The 19185-nt window shown below is 38.7% G+C and overlaps 1 protein-coding gene across 2 annotated transcripts in view; it reads right to left on the bottom strand.

Annotated features, from left to right (window-relative positions):
- The window catches only part of SLC6A1 (solute carrier family 6 member 1), a 198858-nt gene that overhangs the window by 113610 nt on the left and 66063 nt on the right, over positions 1–19185 (bottom strand). Inside the window, exon 2 of one of the 2 annotated variants that reach the window (XM_040359318.1) lies at positions 2832–2922. The exons of the other annotated variant lie outside the window; for it this stretch is intronic. The gene's annotated coding sequence lies outside the window, so the exon portion shown is untranslated. The remainder of the gene's footprint in view (positions 1–2831; positions 2923–19185) is intronic. 2 annotated transcript variants of the gene reach the window in all.

Below are 19185 nucleotides of genomic sequence, written 5' to 3'. Positions count from 1 at the left end.
TTGATATTTACTACCTGTGTGCTAATTGACATCCCAAAGATGATTTCTGAATGTATGTGTGACAATTTGCACTTGTATTATCTAATAAAATAACAGTGTACAATGCCTTCACTGTACAATTTCCACTTTTTGGTTAAAGGGCGTAGTCACGCTTGTAATGATAATGAGGTCTGAAGAACCCCAAACTGCGTGGAAAATTACTGACCACAGTGACACTTTGATTTCTCCATAATTATCACGTCAGTGACAAAAAATTGTCAAATTTAAATATCATGTCTGTGGTGGGCAGCCAGAGAAGGTGACATACTGTATTTCATAAAACCTCCAATGGAACACAGCTTATCCTAAAACACAGAATGAAGAAAGTTAAATGGAAAGAAGAAGCTAGCAGCTAAGCTGGATGTCAAAAACCTCCATTAGCCAGAATCCTTCTAATGCAGCCCATTCATAATAGTTGGCCGTAAAATGGTTTCAGTAAATATACATTCTGAGTCTGCTTAAGCTACTAGAGCCAAACGCATATTCCATAATTCTTATTGTAATGGGGTCACCTTTATAAAAAGTGATTAAAATAATGTATAGGAAGATTTCAATTAGTAAGCTAGCAAGCATACCTGTATTGCAATGTTCAGAAGGCAGATGGGACACATTAACTCTCCTGATTCATAATATCTGTGTATTTGGTGTCAAACATATCGTAATTTCATTCTTTGAAATAATATGTTGGTTGTTTGTTTGTAAAACTTTGTTTGATGGAAATATTGATATATTATAAATAGCTGTTAGTAAGGTTGTGTCCACAGAAGTTTAATTAATCACTTCCCAGCTCCTTCAATATACTGTTCAGGCCCTTTGATTGGGCGTGATGATTCTGTAACTCTTTTTCGAGTGACCAGATATGGCTGCATTTGCAACTCTGAAATTTTCATTTGACAATGAAACTACTTAGGATACAGAGATAGTATATAGAGTCATTTTTCTGTAAGCCAGTGTTTCTGATACAATAAATTTGACCTACTCAGAAAGCAAATTAGACTCTGCAGAAACCAAGGACTAACTTTGCTAAGTATTTTTCACTTTTAACCCCATTTATTTTACTGATGCTTATTGTCAATTTTGTAGAATCTTTTCCTGCATCATTTTTTTATTTTATTAAAAATCATTACACTGAACCTCTGAATGCTAACCAGAAATGCAAAAATGTTTGCCTCTTTGAAAAAAGCTACTGTGTTATAAACTCTGTTCCATTCCTATCTGGACGTGACTGTGAGTGATATAGAGATTTCTTTTAAAAGCTTTGATCTGCAACAGCAAATGCTGTGAACAATGCATGTTTCTGTTAAGACACATGATGAATGCAGTGTGTGTGTAAAAGGATAACTGTAAAGTTACCTATCCCAGTGACAATCACCCTCAGTTTGTTTGTGCTTAAATTGTTGTCCCAGAACTGCAAAATCTGTGCACATGTTAAAGCTGATTGTGTAAGATGTCACATTCTGGTTGTAGCAATGGGATCTAAGAATGTTATCACCACAATGGCCTTTACTTGCATGCACAGAGCAATGTCTGGACCTCAGTGGTCTAAAATCAGACCCTGGTGTTGGCACATGGGAGATCTTCTTACAGTAAGTTTATGCAAAATGTGACCATGAGAAAGTCACTATTTGTATAGGTGACTCAGAAATATTCCTGCTGGTGCTGTGCAGCAAAGTAATATGGTTTAGCTCTGTGCAAGTGTCCATTGTTGCCTACTGGAAGGTTCACATTTAGGTCATGTCATGTCTTGAAGATTCACAGACATTCCTGGATAGGCAAAGTAGAAACGTCTTTACCCTATACAAAGTTGTTATACCCTGCTGTAGCTTGCTAACTGAGCCAAAAAAGTTTTATAATGTTGGAATTCCACTTTAGCTACCTCAAACACAGTGAGTAAAAACGTTAGTTCATACCACCCTTCTAGGATAAATAACAAATACTTAAAGCAAATCTAAACCTAAAAATTAACATTCAATATAACTTAACGGTTCATAGAAGAGGAGGTTGCATTCATCTTTTTTTGTCATTCTACTTTTTTCTTTAGTTTCACCTGATCCTGCTAGAAACATACTTCTCTACTTCTTTAGTTAAGCCCATTTACATCACTTCCCAACAATTATTGTTGTTGGTGCCAGGGTTCGGCATGTGGTAGACTGGGTTAATAAAATAATGGAAGGGGCTTAACATGACTTAGCTTTAATGGTCCACGTTGGAATCACTGACCGAATATATGGAAGGTGGACGCTCCTTAATAATCAATTAAAAAAAACAGGCTGCAAGTTGAAGGGAAGGACCTCCAAGTTGATATTCTCTGAAATATTGCCTGTGCCATGGGTGACACAGGAAAGACAGGGGGAGATTAGAGAACAGAATGCATGGGTAAAGACCCTGTGTAAGAAGGAGGAGTGTGGGTTTCTAGAGCACTTTTCACTGGAGTACAAAATGTATGCTAAAGATGGTTTGCACCTAAATTTAAGGGGGTCTGCTCTGCTGGGGGAGAGGTTTATGGGAAGGCTGGAGGATTATTTAAACTTGGATTGAGGGGGAAGGGAGAATAGGATTGTAATGGGGCAGACAGCTCAGACAGGGGTAAGTTTCTATTGGTGGGTGGAATGGGGTTAGATGGGGGGAGGGGTAAGGCAGGTGATAAGAAGGTTCCCATGTTACAAACAACCATTGGAATATTGGTTGAACTAGGTGGATTTGTGTCTTTTTTTCAACCAGATTAACTATGTAACTATTAGGTTGACTTTAGAATCAATAATGAGATCATCATCAATATTAAGGCTTATTACCTAGATTAGTCCTTTGAAAACAGAAGTGTAGTCAAAACCACCTAATGAGCCCATGACTTTCAGTGAAGACTCTCCGATCATTGATGTTTATCTTTGGAAGACTATAGAACCCTTAACCTTATCAAACTAGGTAGCAGACATTTGTTTATTCACACATCACAAAATAAAGGATAACTATGATTCCCAACCCAAATACCATGCTTGCTTTTCAAAATGAATACATGTAACAGTTCAAAGCTTGTGGATTACAGCAAGCTGATCTTACAAAATCACAGAAATTACTTTCTCTTGAGAACAGCAGTCCTATTTATTATTATTTTAAATCGGCTAGGTATCTTTCAAAGCTAGGTACCTTCCAAGCTAAATGCTGTTTTCAATCATAAAAATTTAATAAATGTAAATTTTGCCAGGATTTACATAAATATATATATTACATCAAAATACACTGTTTTTTTGCTCTTTAATACAATTTTTATAGTAATAGAGAATCAGATGACCCTGCCAATGGCATTCTTGCTAATGTCTGGATTGGCCTGCCTGCAGCGAGTTTGTGTGTTCTCTCTCTCTGTTTGCATGGGTATACTTACACAGTAAAAAATCATACTGGTAATCGGTTGACTGACATCTGACCTAATTGTACCTTGTGAGAATTTCCTGTTCTGCCTTAGCTGCTGAGAAAGCAGAAGGGTTGAGAGTAGAGTTAGCAATTTTCCCTGTTAACAATTGGTCTTTAATGTGGGCAGTAGCATGGAAAGAAACTAATGCTAACACCGATCGTGTGTGGGCCCCATCGTTTTTTTATCCATCGGTGAAAAAACTAGGAACTTGTTTTAAAATTATCTGATGGTTAAAAAACCGATAGAAAAAAACGATCGTCTGTGGGCACGTCCATCGGTTAAGCATTGAACTTCATTTTTCTCAGCACGTCGTTGTGTTTTACCTCACCGCGTTCTGACACGATCAATTTTTTAACTGATGGTGTGTAGGCAAGACTGATGAAAGTCAGCTTCATCGGATATCTGATGAAAAAATCCATCAGACCGTTTTCATCGGATGAACCGATCGTGTGTACAGGGCATATGAATTAACGTTCATGGGATTAGTGGGCATTAGGCATACCTTGTATGTTTCTATAGGGTACATCCACCTATTGGGATAAGAAATAGCCAGAATGATATTTGATTGAGTTCTTAATTTAAAAACTGACAGCAAACATGACTTCTAGTAACTGCAACCTGTGACCCATTTCAACATATTTAAATATTACAAGCAATCCTTGTACATAACTGAGTTGGGTTGCACTAATCTGCGAAAGTCTGTCAGCAGATGTATTTAAAGTATTTGTAAAAATCTCACCTACATTTTTTACATGTTATTGTAATTTCCAAAGTGATTTTGAATCTTGTTAAATTGATAACTTTGATTAAAAAACACCTGGTGATTCTGGAATAAAGGTCCTTGTTCAGGTACTTCCTCTTATAGGATGACAATGCTCCATCCCTATCTCACAATAACTCTTGTACATTGTTAGTTGATCTCTTGCGCTTCCAGTGGAGTGGTGTGGTTGTGCGTAGGCAGGGCCCTATCAGTATACCAACCAAAGCTTAGTATAGATTAGCATAATTGTGTTCAATATTTTTCATTGTAAGAATGTAATAATGCTCAGTCGTTTTTGTAATAAATAGCGATGAGAAAATTCGAAGGAGCAGGATGGAAAGTTTTTATCAAATGTACTCCAAGAGTGTATATGTTTTTTTAGGTGAAATACATTCATTCCAAAATTGATTTAGTTGAATTAATTGAGTTAAAAGAAAAATAAATCTTGAACTATTTCGAAACGACATTCAAATATTCAGAGAATTTCCTAAGAATTTTCTTACAAATTTTTATTTGATATCCTACTTTAGTCAATGAGAGTGCATGTAGATGAATGTACATGGAAAGTGGATGAAAAAGGCTAGATGATAAAACATTAAAGCGAAAGGATGAAAAGAAGGGGAGAACAGTTTTGTTTTTTAATTAACAAAATACATTTTAATTTTAAATAAAAACTAATTAGTATTCAGTTAGGGTTAAGATATACTTTCATTAACAATACAGATGCTAACAAGTTCCAAAGTCAAGAACCAACAAGCAAAACACCAAGAGGAACTATTCTCAAATGTTAACATATAGAAGTATTTACAACCTCACCAAGATGTATAAAATAGAATAATCAAAAGAGTAAAATTGCTACCTTCCTGGAAAAAATACTGCTGCAAATTTTCTTCAGCGTGTTTTCTGTTTGAAAACTTAGATACTTGGACTTATGATCTCTGTTGAGGGTAAGGAGTTCACACCTAACCTTCTCCTTCAGCAGAGATTGGGATAAAGGTTTTACATGAATAAGAAAAAAATATATCATTGCATGAACTCCTGTAATTAGTTTGTCCCAACACTTGCAGGAGAGCTTGCTCTGTTGAAAAACATCTGACTTATGCCTTGTACACACGATCGGAATTTCCGATGAAAGAAGTCCCACAGACATTTTTTCAGCGGATATTCCGACCATGTGTGGGACCCATCTGATTTTTTTTCCGTTAGAGTTTAGAAATAGAACATGTTTTATTTTTTTCCGATGGAAAAAATCCTATCGGAAATTCCGATCGTCTGTGTGGAACTCCAACGGAGAAAAAAAACATGCATGCTTAGAATCAAGTCGACGCATGCTCGGAAGCATTGAACTTCATTTATTTTTCTCGGCTAGTCGTGGTTTTTTACGTCACTGTGTTTTGGACGGTCGGAATTTGGTCTGACAGTGTGTATGCAAGACAGCTTGAATGGAATTCTGACGGAAAATTCCATCTGATTTTATCCCATCGGAAATTCCAATCGTGTGTACAGGGCATTACTGTCTTGATCACCAGATGAAAATAATGGAAAGAAAGCCTAAAAAAAAACAGAAAAATAAAACAGCCATCACATCTATAAGCTGCAATATAATAAATGTTTGCTTTTGGGTTTAATACCGCTTTAAGTGGTTTATTTGTCCTTCTTATTGTCTATGTTATGCTCTGTGGACCAATATTGCTTGAAGAACAAATTGTACTTACAGACATCAGCAATGAAACTTCTGTCTAGTAAAATACCGCCACTTTTCTGCTATGCATAAACTATTTTGACTTAAAAGGGCACTTTTATTGCTATACATGTCTCCAGCTCCAGTCAAGCATGTTCTTCACTGTCAAAAGCAATAATACTCAGATTCCGACCTAAAAGGATTAAAATTGACAATATCTCAACTCTAATAATAATGCCACCTGGCCAGCGATTAATAATTATGATGATTAAAAAATCTCATCAGACGAATTGGAAGCAGGCAAATAAGTTTGATGGTCGTACCCACCAAATCTTTTTTGGTTTACATTTTTCTAGTGCTTGTTTTCAAGATGGAATGGATTTGCTATAACCTGGGATCCTTATGGAAACGTGTCTGGTGGAAAATATATTCTTGTTGTTCCTGGCAACCAGTTTTTCACATTGTTATGCTATCCCTGTATAGCCGAAAGGATGTGCATGTCGACTGCACGCACGTCCTTTCGACTATACAGTGACTTATTGTCACAATTACAGAGGTAATACAGGCATCACGGACCTCCCCACCATCACCCCAGGATAAGTGGTGGTGTTACTGAGGGGCCCCTTCTGCCTTTATCCTTATCTACCCTTGATTCAACCAATGGAGCAAACAACGGTGCCATAAAAATAACCACAATAGCAAATTTCTATCGAATGCACCACAGTGATTGTTAAACCGATCCGAGCCTTACATTTTTTGATAACCAGTTAGCGTTGCGTGTAAGCTTTTAGACCAGATGCAAATTTAGATGGATTTAGATGGATGGATGGATGGATTTAGATGGATGTGGCGCCCTGACAATGCATTCCTGCAAAACATGTCGGCTTACAGCATCATCTATCATCTAATATTACACATCCAGCATTCTTCCACAGTCTATCTGTATCTATGACTGTGTCATCTTTTATTATATAATATTAATACATTTTGTACTTTCTTAAACTAACTTTGTTTTGAGTGTTTACCTTATAAACAGACACACCATCTCCATTAACAGTCCCTCTACGCTCTGAGCAAGTATTGTCTCTCTCATTTGTTTCTCTTCTCTCACATATGGAGGTGGTTCCATATGTTAATGGAATTTATGTATATCCAACTGATGGGGCATAAGTCCCCATGAGAAATTAGCAGAGCAGATATCTAAAAGTCAACCAGCCTTGCTTATCCTAAGGACTTTATTCCCTGTTAATTGTCACTGCCATTGCAGTAGTGCAGTTACTATAAAGTACAAACTCTAAAATAAATCTTTCAAAACTACATATAAACAGAAGATCAATTGAGAACTAATGCATAGAAGGAATGGCCCCCATGGGGGGCACTACAGCAATGGCTACTACATGCATGTTACTCAAGAGGTGTGTGTGGAGGGACTGTGATCCAGTCTCAGTGGTCTGGCTGGCAGTCCAGAGTTGACTTGGAGCCACTGCAAGAGGTCTATTCAAAAAAGCTGAAGCTTCAGCTTGTGAGGAAGTCTTAATAGTCCCTGAACTTTACCATTTGTTGGTAAAATTCAATATAGGTTTAACTGCTCTCCGCAATGCCAGTATGTCTAGACAATTCAGGTATTAGGAAAATGTGTGCTCCATCAAAATCAATAGACCGCTGTAGCCACCATCATGATTTCTTGTTTGATGCCAAACTGAAAAATAAAATAATCTCCTATGCTCCCTCACAAAAACCTATGTGTGTATGAAGCAGCTGCCATGAACTGCCTAAGCATCAAAATAGTAAATACTGAGTAAAATGACAGTGCTAAAAAAATATTATTAAATTATATATACTATAAATACTGTAAAAATATAGAAATAATCTGTGAATACTAATGTGCTAAAATTACAGGTGGTCAATTCATGTATGATGAAAACCCACATACATCATCATAAATGCTCCCTCATTTATAAACACACATAAATGATCAGTCCAAGAACATATAATGCTGCATAATAGAAATTCACATCCATCAGTGCTGTGTGCTTGTGCAAAAGAAGTCCAAAAAAAAACCTCAAAATTTTTGTGCAAACTCTTCCACAAAAACAACATTTTTTGACCCACCTTTCCAAAGCATCAGAGTACATCAGGCTGGCACCAGCAGCAAAGGAAACAGGTGGCCGCAGAGGAAGCAGAACCCGCCTAAGCTGATGCTTCTTCTGTAGCATTGACTCCTGTCCCAGGTGGAGTGATACCAAGTCCACTTTGCCTGGAACCTTTCTAGAGTGATGTCAACAGAAGCTGGAAGAGGAAAAGATCAGTTTATTAACCAATAGGGGTCCGCGCTATAGCCGAAAGACGGCCACAGAGCGGACCCCAATTGCCGAGAGGACGTCAATAGAGACTTGGGTGATCACAGATCCAAGTAAGGGGCCAGTCCCGGCCCCTTACTACGTGATCAGCTGTCAGCTGATTATGTGATGTAAACAAAAAGCTCGGTAATCTTTTTTCTCTCTTCACGCTGACAGCGAAAGGAGGAAAAAAAAGCTGATCACCGGCTTATGTGTAAGGGACATCTGTCCCAAAGAGGAACCCCTCTGTGCTAACAGTACACCCTGCCAATGCCACCTGCCAGTGCCCACAGTGTCCATGAGTGCCACCTATCAATGCCCACCAGTGCCACCTATCAATGCCCACCAGTGGTGCCAATCAGTGTCACATCAGTGCTACCTAGCAGTGCAACTTACCAGTGCCGATCAGTGTGCCCATTATTGCCACCCATCAGTGCCCATCACTGCCACCCATCTGTGCCCATCACTGCCACCTATCAGTGCCCATCACTGCCACCTATTAGTGCCACTTCTCAGTGCCCACCAGTGCCACCTATCAATGCCTTTCAGTGCGACCCATCAGTGCCATCTCTCAGTGTCACCTCTCAGTGCCCACCAGTGCTGCCTATCAGTGCCCACCAGTGCCACCTTATTGGTGCCCATCAATGCAGCCCATTGGTGCCCATCAGTGCAGCCTCATCAACATCCATCAATGAAGGAGAAAAATTACCTGTTTTCAAAATTTTTATAACAGAATATAAAAAAACATAATTTCATTAAAAAAATATCAGTAAAAAACGCAAAGGTGATCAAATACCACCAAAAGAAAGCTCTATTTCTTTGATTTGGGTGCAGTGTTGTATGACCGCGCAATTGTCATTCAAAATGCATCATTGCTGAAAGCTGAAAATTGGTCTGAGCAGGAGGGGGGTTTAAGTACCCATTAAGCAAGTGGTTAATATCACATACATTGCACTTTTGCAATTGGCATATTAGCACTTAAAAAAAGTGTTACTGTCACGGAACCCCGTCGCACCCTGCTTGAGTGCTTGCATTAGTACACTGCTTCCTCCAGTCTGGACCTTCAGGTATCAGATATTACAGCCCATATATTATAACTAAAAACCAGGCGAGGCTAGCTCAGTTACACAGCTTGAACATGGAATGTTTATTTGAACAAACTCACACAAATATATACAACAGGGGGACATCTCCCCCACCTTCTGTTTATATTACTCTTGAAATACCAACTGTAACCAGAAACAGAATTAACATAGCTAATTAACTGGTCCCTTAAAGCAGCAAAGATGACTCCATGCCCACCTGGTTATTGTTGTGATTAATCAGGATTTCACTACAGGTCGGACTTGTCACCGAGCTTCACACAGTAGATTATATATTATCATAAGAATAAACACAGAACACCTTCACACAACAGCAGGAGCTTCCAGTAGCAGACAGACCATCTCCTACATTGTACAGGCCAATGTGCTCAGCTCTTTCAATTAATATGTATAGTTCAGAATGAAACAAACCAGGAATATTCTTTGTATATTTGCTGGGAGATATTGTGGACAAATATCACTGTTCCATTTTAAGTAATCCAAGCCACATTCTTAATGTTCATTATTTTCTTGGTCACCCTGTGTCCCTAATTTACACAGGGTAACTTAGACATAGGGGCTGAAGCAAAGGTTTCCCAACCTCTCCAAGGGATTCTGAGTTCCACCAGCCCCCCGTCCAAAGTGATTACTGCCATAGTTACTAAGCTACTTTCACACCAATCCACACTGATGACTGCACTGCACCTGCAAATGTAATGCATGTTAGCTGCACTGACATATAGACTTTTATAATATTCTGCGGGTTTGGTGTGCTTTCTGAAAGCATACCAAAACTCCTGAATCCTTAAGTTTTGGTGCACATTTTCAGAAAGTGCACTACACCGGCAAGATGTAATAGAAGTCTATGACTCAGTGCAGCTCACACACAGGAAAGCTGCAGGTGCACTGCGCTGCACCCACATTTCAGGTAAATCACAGTGCATCAGTGTGAAAGCAACCTTATAGGGGCCTTAGGACAGTAAGGACTTATTTACATTTGCGGTGGGGGGTGTAAAACCCCATAGTTCATTGAGGCCTGTGACCTGGTTATCAAATCACGTAAGTGATCCTTGCTCTTCAAAAGGTTGAGCACCCCTGCTATAGAGGCATAATGTATATGCAGTTTATACATTTATTTATGAAAGGGTATTTGTGTGTGTTTTTTCACAATACATGGGTTGTGCACATTTTTTTGCACATTAGTATTCATGGATTTTTTATTTATTTTCACAGTACTTTAGTAATTTATATTTGATAATTATTTATTAGTGCTGCCTGTTTTCTCTATTTAAAGCCAAGCTAATGGACACACTAAATTAAATCCTCTTGAGTAATGTGTTTGGGGTTTGGGATTTCTAGTCGTCTGAGTCCTATGTGCTCTCTTCAGAAGGAACTCAGCAGTAAATAATCTAACAGCACATTGAATATGCCCTGGATAGTGGGAACTGGGTCCTAAGGGGCTAGTGTCTTTCGGTAACCCCTAACATGGATGTTGTTCTGTCGGTTTCTGTTCTCTAAGTCATCTATTGTGTAGATGGCATAGTTTAGTCTATGTGTATGCTAATGACAGAAATTTTGTGGCAGAAAGACAAATTTCAAAAGCTGAAGTGTTTGTTTCCAAGGAAGTAAACTTGTTCTTTTGACTGTAAACTAGATTTGAGTGCCTTTAGCCTGGTCTTTTATTGAGTTCTCCACTCTTGTGGGCATAGAACAAATGCAAGCCCACATAGAACAGTCTTCAGGGTGAGACATCACTTATCTGTTCTTATCTGAAAGTGTAGGGCTATGGGCTCTAGGGCTGCCTTTATTTGCAGATTTGTCAAATGCCTCCAGAGCTGTGTTTAGGTTCCCCATGCTGGCTCTTACATGCATCTGTTGGGGCTGCTGCAAAAAGCCCTTGATAACCAATCATTGTGCTCCTGTGCTCATCTTGAGGATGGCAGGGGGCTCTCCTTTCTTTCCCTGACAGTTTGGGGAGTTTCTGCTGGTATTCTGGAGATTTGTGAGAGCTAAATATTATCCATGGGCAAATCCTGTAAGAATGCATCTTCAGTCGTTCATTCAGAAACCACCCCAATTGATTAAGGCTAGTCAACAAATTGAATGTTTTTTTTAGCTCAGTAAATAAGGTAAAGTTAAGTGTATTGTGTGTACCCAATCCAATCACATGCAAGAGAAGTGATTGAAATAATAATTAAATGAAGTAAAAACAACTGAAGTTCATTCACTGAAGTAAACATTTACTTTACTAAGTGAACATGTTTAATTACCTTAGTGAATCAACCCCTTTATGCCTCTGAAGCTGATATAAACTGCACTGAGCTATACCGGCAACATATTTTAGAGCTCATATTGATCAATTTACTACTTCATAATGTTTTTAGTAGCACAAGTTATTTACTTTTTTCAGATAAAAATGTAATTCACTTTTAGTTCCCCTGGATGTGTCAAAAGGGCAAAGATTTGAACCCTGAAAAAAGGTATCAGTGGCCCCTGAAAAAAGTTGCCAGAATAGTACTATTCATTAATCTGTGAATCACAAACTCCTTAAAGCGGAGTTCCACCCAGAAATGAAACTTCCGCTGTCCGAATTCCTCCCCCTCCGGTCTCACATTTGGCACCTTTCAGGGGGAGGGGGGAGCAGATACCTGTCTAATACAGGTATTTGCTTACACTTCCAGTGAAAGATCGCCGCAGTATCCGCATCGCAGAAGACAGCAGGGACCACTCAGAATGCGCAGTGTGACTCGCGCATGCGCAGTAGGGAACCAGACTTCACTTCCTGATTCCCTTACTTAAGATTCCGGCGCCTCCACCTAGAGCCAAGGAACGGGTTGGCTTCGGTTGAGGACATCGTAGGGTCCCTGGACAGGTAAAGTGTCCTTATTTTAAAAGTCAGCAGCTACAGTATTTGTAGCTGCTGACTCTCATTTTTTTTCCCTGTTTCTGTCAGAGGATTCCTTCACATGAGACTAGCTTGTTCTGCTCATTGACAGCCCAGGGTGACACCTTTACCTGCAATGTAGGGTCTGAGGCACACTTTGGTATGTGAACCTATTCTCTATGTCTACAAACTGTCAGAAGGGATTAACTGGCAGGATCCACCCAACTTCCCATTCATAAAATATGGATGAAAACATTTTTAAGTTAATTCTCATAGCCAAAGTGATGATTCCTTGCACCCCTAATAAGGCTTCTCTTTTACTCATTTAACTTTGATCCTAACCCTATCACTGGTGCACCACAAAACACGACTGGAACACACCAATTAAACAACCTCATCAACCTAGTAACGAGAGCACTCCCTCAATAGCTAGGAATGTATCACAAAGTCATACACCAACAGGTTTGCAACACAAGCATCTTTATTTTCAAATGGGGAAATCACTAAACCCCCGACTGTACATCTCCATGGTTGTATGAATGTTAGATATGCATTGTTTCTATAACTGACTGCTTTTTCATATCTGTTGTACCTTGAAAAATTCTAATAAAAATTGTTGTAGAAAAAGGACAATCAAGTAAAATAAAACATAAGCACAGCATTCAGCACATTTCTGGGCATTAGCAATTTAATTCAGATTTCTTTTCAGGATCCCTAAATAAAGCTAGAACATTTACATTCTAGGCCTGGTGTTTTAATGCTAATTGAAGTATCTGAAGCAAGAATCACTTTACTGCAACTTGATTAATAACCATAATTATTGCTACATGCAATTTAAGCTAATTTTATCCACTGACGTTTTTTTCTTGACTATACTTTACTGTGAATTTTAATAAAACTAAGTTCCCTATAGATATCTTTGACACCTATTATAAGTACTGTGCATTAAAATAATGTGTAGACATTACCAAATGCTATAAAGATTACTTTGATCTGTCTGACATCTTTTTAGTGTTAAAAATCTGTGCATAAGTCATGATGCCATATTCCCATCATTATTTCCATCATTGCAAATACGGATGAAAACAACTTAATCCATTATTCTTGTCAAAGGGATACTTTCTCAGAAATAATATTTTTAAAAATAAAAAGTCACTTAAAAACATGAGTGTCTGTCAAAAGCATTCAATCTATTATGGCTCCTCCAGAGTAAATTAGAAAATTAAATCAAACTTTTTTTTCCTAATCAGTACGGGCAACATCACAACATTCTCCTTGATGCTAATGTTTGATATAAACTAATACAAAGTGGGCTCAGCATAAAAAAAATGTAAACCAGAACTGTGCGACAGAAGCCAAAGCTTTGAGTATCATAAACAACTGCCTTTTTTCCCCTAAAATACTGTTTACATTCTTTTTTCTTTGTATCTTAGATCTTTTTCAGCCCCCCTTCAGCCATTTCCTATCTATATGTTGCCGCTCCAGGCTTGGCTACACATCATAGTTTTGGAATGGCTTGCCAATAGTAACAAAGATAGACCTGCACAATGTGTATCAGCATGGCCTCTTTTAGGATCTGCCAGGGTCTTTTGTATTATGATTAAAGGTTGAAAGTACAACTGGTAGACAGATGCTGTGTGTTTTCTGTTGTTATTGGAATTTGATTTTGGGCACTGCCTTCAAGCGGTTCTAAAGGCAGAAGGTTTTTTATCTTAAAGCATTCTATGTCTTAAGATAAAAAAAACTTCCGTGTACAGCAGCCCCCTAATACTTATCTGAGCCCCATCTTGATCCAGCAATGTTGCCCAAAAGCCTTGGCTATCCAGGACTCTCCTTTCTCATTGGCTGAGACACAGCAGTGGGTGCCATTGGCTCCCACTGCTGTCAATCAAATAAAGTCAGTGAGCCAATCGGGAGAGAGAGGGGGCAGGGCCGAGCCACAGCTTCATGTTTAAATGGACACAGAGCAGCGATTTGGAGAAGAGAAGAGGATCTGGGCTACTCTGTGCATAACCACTGCACAGAGCAAGTAGGTATAACATGTTTATTGTTTTTAAACCAAAAAAAAAAAGTTTAGGCTTTTCATATACTATACAACATTATACATAAACTGTATGTATACATTTATACAAAGATACATCCAGCTTGAAAATCAATTAAAATAACTGGACAGTGTGGGACTTAAAGGGGAATTCCGCTTTCCTAAAAAAAAATATCGATATTTTTCATATAAAATTGCCACACAAGCCATTTTGCAATTTAATGTATTAAACATTACCTTTTCAAGACTGAAGCTGCTGTAATTTTCTGCTTGTGTAATTAAATCACACATTTCTCAGACATCTGCATTAAGCTACAAGATACATTTTAGGCATCATCTGCTATGGGAAATTCATTTTTTGGTGCAATGCTCCCTGAAGCCCTGTACACACGATCGGTCCATCCGATGAAAACGGTCTGATGGACTGTTTTCATCGGTTAACCGATGAAGCTGACTGATGGTCCATCGCGCCTACACACCATCAGTTAAAAAAACAATCATGTCAGAATGCGGTGACGTAAAACACAATGACGTACTGAAAAAAACGAAGTTCAAGGCTTCCAAGCATGCGTCGACTTGATTCTGAGCATGCGTGGATTTTTAACCGATGGACGTGCCCACAAACAATAGTTTTTTTTCTATCGGTTAGGTATCCATCGGTTAAATTTAAAACAAGATTGCTTTTTTTTAACCTATGGATAAATAACCGATGGGGCCCACTCACGATCGGTTTAGTCCGATGAAAACAGTCCATCAGATCGTTCTCATCGGTTTGACCGATCGTGTGTAAGTGGCATAAGGTCACCAGAACACAGACCTTCCCATTAAAACAAAACAGAAGCATATTATAATAAGCGTTACATTATAATATTATAAATGTTTTAATTCCTGTTATAGCTACTTTACAGTATGTAAACCATATGTAATGTTACATTTCCCATCCTGTCTGTAATGTTGGTTTTTCAACCTCCCTGAATTCTAAAGTCCAGGAAACCATCCACATACACAAATTAACCATATATATGAGAGCTGTATTCCCCACCAAGGGGTTTGCATTGCTGTCCATTTGTTCTCACCTTTATACAACTCTGTCACACAGTCCTCTAGGCAGTGGCGGCTGGTGCTAAAAAAAAAATTGGGGGGGCGCAAATAAACAGAAAAATTATGAAAAAAAACCCCATCAATTGTAGCCTCATTGTGCCCATCCAATGCAGCCACTGTGCCCATCAATTGCAGCCACTGTGCCATGAAATGCAGCCACTGTGCCCATCAATTGCAGCCACTGTGTCCATCAAATGTCGCCACTGTGCCCATCAATTGCAGCCACTATGCCCATCAAAAGCAGCCACTGTGCCCCTCAAATGCTGCCACTGTGCCACCAAATGCTGTCACTTTGCCCATCAGATGCTACCACAATGCTGCCACAGGCGCCGACCCCTTTTTGGGCACCTGAAATACAGTGGCAAGGGGTGTTTTTGAAGCACCTGATTAGAAAAAGAAAAGAAAAGTAAATAGCCTTATGCCCCATACACACGATTGGGCTTTTGCCCAGCCAAAAGCACATCGGAACTCAGACGGAATTCCATCAGAGTAAAATAGAACATGTTCTATATTTAAACTCCGATGGAATTCATCGGAATTTCTCCGATGGGGCACACACACGGTAAGAATTTCCGATGGAAAAAGTCAGTCAAACTTTTTCCATCGGAAATTCCGATTGTGTGTATAAGGCATTACACTTTGCATATATGAGACTTTCCTGAGATTTATTTAAAAGAAATAACAAGCAGAAAATGATAAGTTGCATACACTTTAACAGTGTTGACAGACACCTCCATGTACTTGGCCTCGTAGATCATAAAATTACATGAGTAACGTATGTTAAGTGCTATCCTCTGCACTAATTAATTACCTTAGAAATCTCTGCTAAACATAATAACCAACACTTTGTATACTGTTCCTGCATTTATATTTCTACATGGGAAGTCATCTTGAAGTGCAGTGTTTATAGGTCAATTTTATTTTCTGTCATTTGCAGATAATTAAAAAGCCTCCGGATGGAGTCATGTAGTGCATTCTATTGTGTGTGAAAATTTATGTCATTAGCAAATTGCATTTGATGAATACAACAAAATTTAGAGAAATATGTCTACATTTTCCCTTCGGCTCTTTTAATTTGGCCTGTTAATTTTAATACCATGTATGTGTGTGCGTGTGTGTAATACAAAAAAATATATAATTAAACTTTCTAACCTGAAAAATGTTTCTTTATAAAAAGTGTTGTGATAAACTTTGCATTCACAGTGGACATGGGTGGCAAATTCAGGTACTCACTGGTTTGTTAATGCCAAATTCAAGTCAATTTGTTTTTTGGATAGAGTGGAAAGGAGTTTTCCTGCCCCCATGAAATGGGGGAACAGTTGTCACTGGAACAAGAAGACTCTGACAGCATTAAAATAATTGTCAGAAAATGTAACTATCCATAAGTCTATTAAACACTTCAAGATTGGACAATTTCACCCCCTTTCAATCCAGGCCATTTTTAAGTTTCCAGCACTGTCACACTTTGAATGACGATTACTCATACAATGCTATACCCAAATTATAATTTTTTAATTTTTGAGACAGATAGAACTTTTTTTTTGATGGTATTCAATCACCACAGTTTGTTATTGTTTTAATTCCTTGCTATATAAACAATTAAATACCTCAAACAGACAAAAAGATCTAGCGAACATGCAAACCCTATGGGAAATAAACATGAAAAATCAAAAGTCCTAAGTTTAAAGGCTTATATGCAAGTTATTGCCATAAAACGTGTATGGGGACCCAGATACTGCCCCAAGGGACATGTATCAATGAGGATAAAAGTTTTTAAAACAAAAGAATTTCAGAAGCAGTGATTTTAATAATGCATAAACTGAAACAAAAACATTTAATTTTCCTTTAGATATCGTACCTGGGGGTCCCCATTATCTGCCTGTAAGGTGGCGCATCTGTGCAATGTGTAGAAAATGCTGCAGCAATAATTACATTTGTAAATGAAAAAATGTAATTCAAACTTGCTTGCGGCTGTAATGTATTGCCGCCTCCGACAATATAGATGAAAAGTTAAGGAAACGGCATGCCCCCCCCCCCCCAGGCCATACCAGGCCCTTCGGGTCTGGTATGGATATTAAAATCAAAATTAAAAAATTGACGTGAGGTCCCCCCAAAATCCATAAAAGATCCTTATCCGACCATGCAGCCTGAAGGTCAGGATGGGGGGATGAGCGAGCGCCCCCCTCATAAACCATACCAGGCCACATGCCCTCAACATGTGGAACAAGAGCCTCTTCACCGACAACCCTGGGCTGTGGTTGTCAGGGTCTGCAGACAAGGGGGTTTATCGGAACTTAGAACATCCCTTTAAAAAGAGGGCCCCCAGATCCCGGCCCCCCTATGTGAATGGGTATCGGTACATTGTACCCCTACCCATTCACCAACAAAGTGTAAAAAAGTAAAAACCACAACAGACAGTTTTTGACAATTCCATTATTAAAAAAAAAATATTCCCACAATGTACATCCATCATCAATCACACAGCCTGCCAGGCCTAAAAAAGAGAAAAAACTCACATGGCATTACATGATGTCAGAAGGGGCAGGGCCACTCGATTACGTCACTGGTTGGCCCAGCCCTTGCCTATATAACAGCTGTCAAAGCCAAGAGACTACAATCACTGGGAGGCCTCCCATCGAGGCAGAGCTTTTCATTTTTTTCTAATTTTCGGGGTCCGTCGGGAGGCATGATTAAAGATGGATGGACATTGCGAGACACTTTTTTTCCCTTTTAAATAAATAAATTGTCAAAAACTGTCTGTTGTGGTTTTTACTTTTTATTTTTTTCTAGTAAATGGCTGGGGATACCCATTCACATGGGGGGAGGGGCAGGATCTGGCGGCCACCTTGTTAAAGAGGGCTGGGTTGTTGGGAAGAGGCCCTTGTCCCCATCAAAATGGGGACAAGGTGCTTTTAGAAAGTGAACAAGAAACTGGTATTTAAGAAAAAGCATGGTGAGTTTTTCTAAGTATTTTTGTCAAAATATTTTGGAAAATGAAGAAATTAAATAAAATGTGTATTTTATCCACAAAGTTATTATTTCGCACACATCATAGAGGTGCACAAAATCAAAGGAGCATCTTTGGGCTTTCAAGAAGCATAAATTACAAATCCAATTTCCTGACTACCTATCACATTTTTGGAGGTCCTGGAGCACTAGGATAGTGGCGAAACCAACAAATTACCCCATTTTGGAAAGAAAACTCTGCAAGGTATTTTCTAAAAGGCAAAGTGAGTGTTTTGATAATGTCATTTTTTACACATTTTGTTTGAAAATGCAGGAAAGAAAATGAAAATGTTTTTTTTTTTTTATACAAACAGGTCGATGAATTAGATATGTCTAACACATATCATAGGCTTACTTAGAATTACACCCTAAAACACATTCTGCTACTCCTTCCGAGTTTGGTGATCATGTGTGGGACTATTTCACAACCTAGCCACACAGAGGTGCCCAAAATCCAAAGTGCACCTTCAAGTGTTCTAGGGGCATAAATTACTGTAACAGCACTGGTGAACGGAGTGAAACACAACTGCGTTTAGCAAGGATTTCAATGCGCATCTTTATGTGACAACTCAGTATTGGGCCCCAGGCATCACTCCACACAAACAGGAGTTTGGGGGTTCTCTACATCATCTCTCTCTCACATAAAGATAGGCGTTGAGCTATTGAGCTTGGACGCATTACAACATGCGACCAGAGCTTAGCGTTTAAAATTATAATATGCACTAAAAGATACGAATGCACAACTGTATGCAAGTAATTATTAGTATTACTAATGTCGCGTACACACGATCATTTTTCGGCATGAAAAAAACGTTGTTTTTCAAAAACGTCATTTAAAAAGAT

This window comes from Rana temporaria, chromosome 7 (genome assembly GCF_905171775.1).
Source record: "Rana temporaria chromosome 7, aRanTem1.1, whole genome shotgun sequence".
NCBI classification, from domain to species: Eukaryota; Metazoa; Chordata; class Amphibia; order Anura; family Ranidae; genus Rana; species Rana temporaria.
The sequence above is the reverse complement of the archived record's forward strand: the minus strand, read 5'-3'. Positions and strand labels throughout refer to the sequence as shown.